We start from the raw sequence: 8,631 nt of genomic DNA, 5'->3' as shown, positions 1-8,631 counted from the left end.
TCACTATTTATGGTGTTTCTAGTCAAGACTTGATGTTTTTTGAGTCACCGGCTGCTACGACAAACATTCATGCCCCTGATGCTGGCTTCACGGGTACGGTGACGGTGACTAGGGGGGCGCTCACTGTGGAGCAGATAGTGCAGCAACTTAAGGAGCTAGTCTCTTCAACCTTCCGATGGGAACCGGTTTTGATAGCGGATAATGTCTTCAAGGTTGTCTTTCCTACAAAGGAGGATCTAGCCCGCCTGCTTAAATTTGGGATGTGCAGGGTTGCTAGTACGAGCATTGTACTTGAGTTTGATGCGTGGAAAGGCGAAGAGCCTAAGGGGAGACCTCTACCCCAGATCTGGGTGCATTTTGTAGGAGCTCCATCCAGAGCGACCAACGATTTTCAGGTGACATGGAGTTTGGGCTCGCTTATTGGTAAAACTGAAGAGGTGGATATAGTCTATACTAGAGCCAAAGGTGTTGCCAGGATGCTGGTTAGTGTCCTTGATATTGAACTAGTTCCAGATGAGGTTGTTTGGACCTTTGAAGGGATGAGATACACTCTCCAATTGGAGATTGAGAGTCCTACACTTTTTGATGTCCCTGACTCAAATAAAGATACTCATATGACTGATGGTGATGATGCTAGTGGCTCCAAAGATAATACAGAGGGGTCAAAAGACACAGGTCCTAACGACTTCCCTAAACAGACTACTACTCCACAGCAAAACCAGCCTCATCCTGGCACTGATACTGGTCCAAACAACACTATTTTGCACAGGGATTTGCGGTTTGGTGCTTTTGATCCCGCCTCTGCGCCGGCAAAAATTGGTTCTTGGGCGGAGTCGCCTAGTTTGCCGAGATTTGCGCGAAAGACTTCCAGGAACTACAAAGGAAGCGTGCAGTCTAAATCCGCGCTGAAACCGCTATCGCTGGAGGAGTATCTGGTCGGAGCTAAGGCTACGTCGACTACGCTTCCTATTGTGCTTGGTGCACCTGTTACATCGACTAGCGCTAGACTTATGGAGGATGGTACTGCAGATGGGCTCGGTCCCCCAACCTGCCAGCCGCAGGTTGCCGATTTGTCGCAGTGCACGCAGCCGCTTGCGGACGCAGCAGAGGCCTTGATTGGCCATGCAGCTGCCCCTGCCAGGGTCGAGGAGGCGGCACATCCGGGTCTGCAATGCAGTGTTGTACCAGGGGTTGAACTGCCAGCTTCGGTTGCATGCTTGAGAGGAGTATCAGTACATGATCCGAGTCATGTTGAGGCTGCGGCTGTGGCTTGCGGCGGCGCGGTGGCTACCGCAGGAGCTGTGCAGACAACCCCTTGTGCTGCTCAACCCCACGAAGGTGCTGCTCAGATTTCGGTAATGAATGTTCTTGCGCCCAAGTTGGCCATGCATGAGGATTTTACTGCTGGGGAGGACTGCGTTTCTACTGTACCACGACATGCTCCAGTGGCGGCACAGGTCGCTTCTGTCGAGGCGCTGGCCAGCGTAGGAGGGGTCCTGACAGGTGCGGCCCTTGTTGCTGCTCAGCCCGACGACGTGGAGGATGTCTATGTGGAGGGTCCGCCCATGGCGGGAACGGAATGTATACCTACTGCCGTTGCACCAGAGTCTGGACCGATCTCATTTGATGATGTCATAGCATTCGGACATGTTCCCAAACCGATGGGTCCGGAAAGACGATCTAGTCAACGGGTTCAGTCTCAGCCAGATGTGGATGACTTGCAGATTGGACGGGCGATGCGTATGGCCAAAATGAAGGAGGTTCAAAATTCAACAGGTATGACTTTTAATACTGAACACTATATTCTTCATTTTACTCCGCAAGAGATTCTAGATAATGCGAAGGCAGTGGGGTGACTTTGGGTGAGACTAGCCAACAAGTTTCAAAATCCATCAATGACTTATTAGACTTAGAAGTTGATAGGGCCTTGGATATTATTCGAAACTTAGCGGCGGTTCGACCTATGAATGATAAGGAAATATCAACTATGGGGGGATTGAATTTAATATGTCAAAACTTAGTCCCTGAGGAGGAGTTTAAACAGTCGCATGTAGCGTTTGATGATTCGAATATTACTAATTCTCATCTTACTGATACGACCAAAGATATTCATGGTTATATGGACCAGGAGTATGCTTCGGATAAGCCAAAGAGACGAAGAGTTTATCCAGTTTCGGCTGTTCGTATGAGTGCTAGATTCAGGACTGCTAAAAAAATTTATGATGAAATATGAAAGGACTTTTTTGGAATAGCAGAGGTCTGAGAGACTTGGCTAAAATTAGGTTCCTAGCAGAATCAACGTTACCATAGTAGGGCATGAGAACCTTAAACTCTATATCACAAATTATTATAAACGGTTGTTTGGTGCTCCAGGACATAGCTTTGTGTCTATGGACGAGCATCAGACTGCGGATATTCCTCAAGTTGGACATGCCGACAATGAGAGTCTCTCCGCACCATTTCTAGAGAAAGAGGTGTTACAGGCAATTCAGGGTATGAAAAATGGCAAAGCTCCTGGTCCAGACGGGTTTCCAGCTGAGTTTTATAAACGTTGTTGGCATATTATTAAGGCGAATCTTATGTCTATGGTCAATGATTTGTATTCGGGTCACCTTCAACTTTCTCATCTTAATTTCGGTACGATTACGCTATTACCAAAGAAAGCGGACGCCTCCAGAATTGAACAATTTCGTCCATATGTCTGCTCAATGTTAGCTTGAAAATTTTCACAAAGGTGGGAGCGGATAGGCTAACTAAGATGGCACATTCGGTCGTGTAATCTTCACAGACAGCTTTTATGCCTGGTAGGAATATCCTTGAAGGGGTTGTCGTACTACATGAGATCCTTCATGAACTACACTCCAAGAAACTCAATGGAGTTTTATTTAAGGTTGATTTCGAAAAGGCATACGACAAAGTCAAATGGTCTTTCCTACAACAAACTCTATGTATGAAAGGGTTCGGTGAAATTTGGCGCAAACATGTAGATTGTTTTATAAAAAAAGGAAGTGTCGGTGTTAAAGTAAATGATGATGTCGGTCATTTCTTTCAGACGCTTAAGGGACTTAGGCAAGGAGACCCTATGTCACCTATTTTATTTAACATTGTTGCTGATATGTTGGCGCTGATGATAAGGAGGGCAAATGACAAAGACTTAGTGGGGGGGGGGGCTTGTACCTCATCTAGTTGATGGGGGAGTCTTGATCCTACAGTATGCGGACGACACGATCCTTTTCATGGAACATGATCTCAAAAATGCCAGAAACTTGAAACTCATATTATGCTTATTTGAACAGCTATCTGGGTTGAAGATAAATTTCCACAAAAGTGAGCTTTTCTGCTTTGGGGATGCACAAGCTGAACAGCTTACGTACTACCAACTGTTTGGCTGTGAGGGCGGTACGTTACCATTCTCATATTTAGGAATCCCCATTCATTACCGAAAGTTGACCATCAAGGAGTGGAGATGTATCGAAGATCGTTTTGAGAAAAAATTAAGTTGCTGGAAGGGCAAGCTATTATCCTACGGAGGACGATTGGTTCTTGTTAACTCAGTGTTGACAAGTATGCCAATGTTTCTACTATCCTTTTTCCAAGTGCCTGTTGGGGTGTGGAAAAGGTTGGATTTCTTTCGATCTCGATTTTTCTGGCAGAGCGACGAGGTCAAGACTAAATATAGACTGGCTAGATGGGATATTATTTGTAGACCCAAGGATCAGGGAGGTTTGGGGATTGAAAATCTGGAGGTCAAAAACAGATGTCTGCTTAGCAAGTGGCTGTTCAGATTGTCTGTCGAATCGCAAGGGATGTGGGTACAAATTTTAAAGAACAAGTATCTACAGCACAAAACCTTAGCCCAAGTCACTACGCGACCGGCCGATTCACCTTTTTGGAAAGGTTTAATGAGGACAAAGGCCGCTTTCTTTAACAGAACTAGATTCGTCATTGGTAATGGTGAAAAAACTAGATTCTGGGAAGATACTTGGTTAGGCGCGCTTCCTTTGGCTCTCTAGTATCCGCAACTCTATAATATTACACAACGAAAACAGACTTCCGTTGCTGCAGTGTTACGACACACCCCTCTTAACATTCAATTCCGTAGAGCCTTGATCGGAAATAGATGGGTTAGTTGGTTACATCTAGTCAGAAGACTGATGGATATTTCCCTGTCTGATTTCCCAGATAGTATTCGTTGGAGGCTGACTACCAATGGTACTTTCTCAGTGAAATCGATGTACGACCATATTATTGATACGTCGCCTATTCCAAAGTCCATGCATATTTGGAAGGTCAAGGTTCCCCTTAAGATAAAAATCTTCATGTGGTTTGTTCACAAGGGAGTTGTTTTAACTAAGGATAACTTGACTAAAAGACACTGGAAAGGAAATAAAAGATGTTGCTTCTGTAAGACGCATGAGACGATTAAACACCTCTTTCTGGATTGCCCTATGGCTAAATTATTATGGCGCTCCCTACAAATTTCATTCAACATTACCCCACCTACTAGCATCCACATGTTATTTGGGACGTGGCTAAACGGGGTTAATGTACTTTACGCCAAACTAATTCGGATTGGTACTTGTGCCATGTTGTGGGCGATATGGAACTATAGAAATGATCTAATTTTTAACAGATTGCATCACATTAACTTTTTGCAGGTCATCTTCAGGGCTACCGCCTTGATCCGCACGTGGTCCTTACTCACTCCTGTAGAAATCAGGGAGCCTTTGGTTACTGGGTGTGTCCGATGGAAGATGGCAGCTCAGGTTATCTTCAACCGATATGGATGGCGGCAATGCTAATAGGATTGGACTTTAGTCTAGCCTATCCGTGGGATATAGTCGGTTTTTGGACGGTCTGAGCGCCATGTAACTCTTTTTTGTTTCTTCAATTATCATGCTACTTTGTATTTTTCCAGACTATTTCGTTTCGCAATAAAATGGATGTATGCATCACTCGATGCAGAGGCCGGGGCAACGCCTCCTTTTCGAAAAAAAAACGTCCTCACTCCTTTCTTATCCTTCTTCTCCTCTGCATCTTTTTTCCTATTTTTCTTTGGTCTGCCCATTACTTTGGGTAAGTGGGTGGATAAACTGGAATGTCATGCATCTTTTCCCATTGCTTTGGATCCCTCATTGGCATCATCTTGAAGCAATAACACTTCCCGTACTCCTGAACAGTGTAGCGTGAATGCACGGTGCACTCTGGCTCAATTGTCTCATGCCTAAAACAAGCAATTGCATGATGACAAGGTATGCCGGACAGTTCCCACCTTTTGCAGTTACAGCTATGCATGTTCAGTTCAACAATGTAAGTGTTGTTCAATAAGATAACCTGGAATACACCTCTTCCATACTCCCTCACCCTGCAGTTTTTTGCCCACTCCACATACTTGTCCAGCTTCTTCTGTATCTTGGGGCAAAGCCTACTTGTCCACTCTGCTGCCTCCGTTTGCTTACCAACAATAATATTAGTTATCTTCCAAAAGATGTAATCCAACATTGATTTAATTGGCAAGTCTCCACCATCCAAGATATAACTGCAGATTTACACAGAGAAAATTAACAGGAGCATCCTTAACTCCTGTTAATGAGAATTAACAGGAGTAGCGATCCCAACCATTGGGCTATTGCCCTGTTCTCGTTTCATGTTCTACAATCCTCAAGAACAACTAGTTGACGAGCGCTCCTTCGGAAGCCTCTCAATGATCATATTCACGCGTTTTCAGTCATCGTCACGTATCGCGTTTTGAGTGTTTTCCTTGAAATTTTGTTTTTAATTTTGTTTGCATGCGTTTTTAGCTTTTTAGGTGAGTTTTTTTTTTCAGATTTCCACTAGTTGACGAGCGCTCCTTAATTTTTTTTGTCCAGTATGTTTTTCTTTTGCGAGAGACACAGTTCTTTCATTTGTTTTTCCGTGAAAAAAAGTTTATCAAAACTTGTCAACATGGGATCTAGTTTTAAAGATCTAGACGCGAGGAATCTAACAGTAAAAATGGTTCGAAATTTGGACGCAGGGTTTAAACGATAAAATATTTTAAAAATAACAGATCTACGAAAAAAAGAAAAATTCATAGGTTATAACAAGTGACAGACATACGATGCGTCAGTTATCACAACCTGAGGAGGGACAAGTGATCTTTAAAAGGAATACTTCTTAATTGTTAATTTCCATAATCCCCTTATTATATTCTAGAACGATAGAACTATTATTTCCATCACTAATTTTTCCGGATTATTCACTCGGAAAGGGTATGGTGTTTTTAACCGGTCACCTTTTTTTGCCACTGGTCTGAAATTACATTCATGCATGGGTCAACCTCTAGTTTACACTTGATCACTCCATACGTGCGAGTGAGCTTTTGGCCCCTTTGTCATTTCGACGGCTTTGTGACCATCAGATTCTCTAAGCCACCCGGTATTTGTACGCTCCTCGCTCCCCTCCCGCGTCGCTCCCGCAGGCGACGGGGAGGGAACCCTAGCCACCGCCGGCCTCTTCCCCTCCTCCTGCCCCCTTCCTCCCCCGCCGCCGTCACAGAGTGCGCCCAGGCAGAGCCTGGCCGGCGCTGGCATCGGCGGGCCTCCTCGTCCCCTCGCCTGTGGCGCCGGTGCGGGCGCATCCATGGGCTAGGGCGTCGTGGTTGGTGGGTCGCGGCGGCGCGGTGGGTCTCTGCCGACGACGGAGGAAGGTGGCTTCGTGGCGCGTTGGGCTGCTCGATGTAGGGGCGTGCTTGCGGCTGCCTGCACCAGATCTGGCGCTGGGATTCGTGGGCGACGCGGGCTGTGGGCGGCGCGGGGTCGGCGGCCGCTGTGGGTCCTGGGCGACGGTGGTGGTCCGGCGAGGTTCGGTGGTGGCGGGTTGCTGGCCGTTGCTGGAGGTCCCGGGGTGGCGGGACTTGCTTGGGGCGGCGGTGCTGGACCAGGGGCGGAGCTGACTCAAATGTTATCCTATGCACCACTTTAACAATGTTTAAAAAAATTAATCAACAAATGTATTAAATAAAGGTGTATTTCATAACTTCTAGCACACATTATTGGTTATAACATAAGACGGTTTTTAAAAACAAAATGTAGCCAAGTACGTACTTGTTTGACAAAAGAGGCTGACCGGAATGCTTATTATAATAATAAAACAAGGATCAAAATTACTTGAAAAAGATCGAGTTGCAGTTCCAAATTCTGAAATACATCATCGGACAACAGGTTCAATAACCCACAAGACACAAATAGAATTGAACTTACTAGTAGAATATAATAAAATGCCCAAATGAAAGTACTTAAATGGCTAAAATTTGAAAGTTACCTTTAGTATGTTCTGTTCCTCCGAGCCATGAAATACTCAACCACTTGAGCATTGGTGACCTTTTTCATTTCTTCTTTCTCCACATAACAAATAACATCATCACTCAAACTATCATCATTGAGGCGATTACGCAAGCAAGTTTTGACCAGTTTCATAGCTGAAAAGCATCTCTCAACTGTAGCGCTGGTAATAGGCAAGACGATTACTAGTTTCAACAAGCGATAAAACAATGGATACATAATGTGCCTCCTGATCTGCACCATTTTTTTGAAAGCTCGGTGATTGTTGCTATGTTGGAAAAACTATCATATGTGCGTACTTCAGCGATATAGAGGCGTAGATCCTTATCAAGATCCCTTAGTTCCCCAGAATCAAAATCTTGAGGGTATAGTTTAGCCAAACTCATGAGATTCTCCAAACTGAAATCATGAAATGAATCTCTTGGACTCAAAGCCACCGACCAAACAAGTAAATTAGTGGATGTCTCACTAAACCTACTGTCAAGCTCCTGAACTAGCCAATCAAAAGCATCATTGAAACAATCAACTTGATAGTGATGTATGTTTGTAATCCCAATTACCTTCCTTCTCTTTTTAGGATTAACATATGCTTCTTCCATGTCCAACTCTACAATATCTTGTTTCTCACAAAACACATGAACTTCATCTAGCATAGATTCACATCCATTTTCTCTAAGGTCATTCAGAAGAACACTAGTTGACTTCACACATTTCATGGCATTTACTATGTCTTGATCCTTCCGTTGCAATGCCAATGCTAATGTGTTTGTAGTTGTGAGGATTGTCAACATGAGATGCAAATAGAATACAAAGTCAAAAGATTGAAAATACACTAGAAGACCAAGAGCTTGGTCTCTATTTGTTCTATCAGTGTCTTCTTCTTCAACATATTCTAGAACTTTAACAACTGACCTGAACATGTGAATCAAACTCTTGAGTGTTTTAGCATGGGAACCCCAACAAGTATCTCCGGGTCTTTGAAGGCATTGCTCTTGATTTAATCCTATTCCTGTTGTAAGTTGTCCACACCCTAAAGCCTTTCTCATTTCTTCAAGATTAATATCTCTAATCATGTCCCTTCGCTTGGAAGATCCACCCACAACATTTAGCAAGGTAGAAATCATGCTGAAGAAATTACTAACTCCTTTATGCTTTCTTACCACAGCCACAACAACTAATTGAAGCTGGTGAGCAAAGCAATGAACATAATAAGATGTGCTACTTTCTCTCATGATCAATGATTTGAGGCCATTAAACTCACCTCACATATTGCTAGCACCATCATACCCTTGTCCTCTAACTTGATTGT

At 44.2% G+C, this 8,631-nt stretch overlaps 1 pseudogene; it reads left to right on the top strand.

Annotated features, from left to right (window-relative positions):
* The first annotated feature begins 614 nt into the window (after positions 1-614).
* Positions 615-1,627, top strand: LOC123442080 (annotated as a pseudogene).
* The last annotated feature ends 7,004 nt before the right edge of the window (positions 1,628-8,631 follow it).

The sequence above is a fragment of the Hordeum vulgare genome, chromosome 3H (genome assembly GCF_904849725.1).
Source record: "Hordeum vulgare subsp. vulgare chromosome 3H, MorexV3_pseudomolecules_assembly, whole genome shotgun sequence".
Lineage (NCBI taxonomy): Eukaryota > Viridiplantae > Streptophyta > Magnoliopsida > Poales > Poaceae > Hordeum > Hordeum vulgare.
Note: the sequence above shows the minus strand (reverse complement) of the source record. Positions and strands in the feature narration are given on the sequence as shown.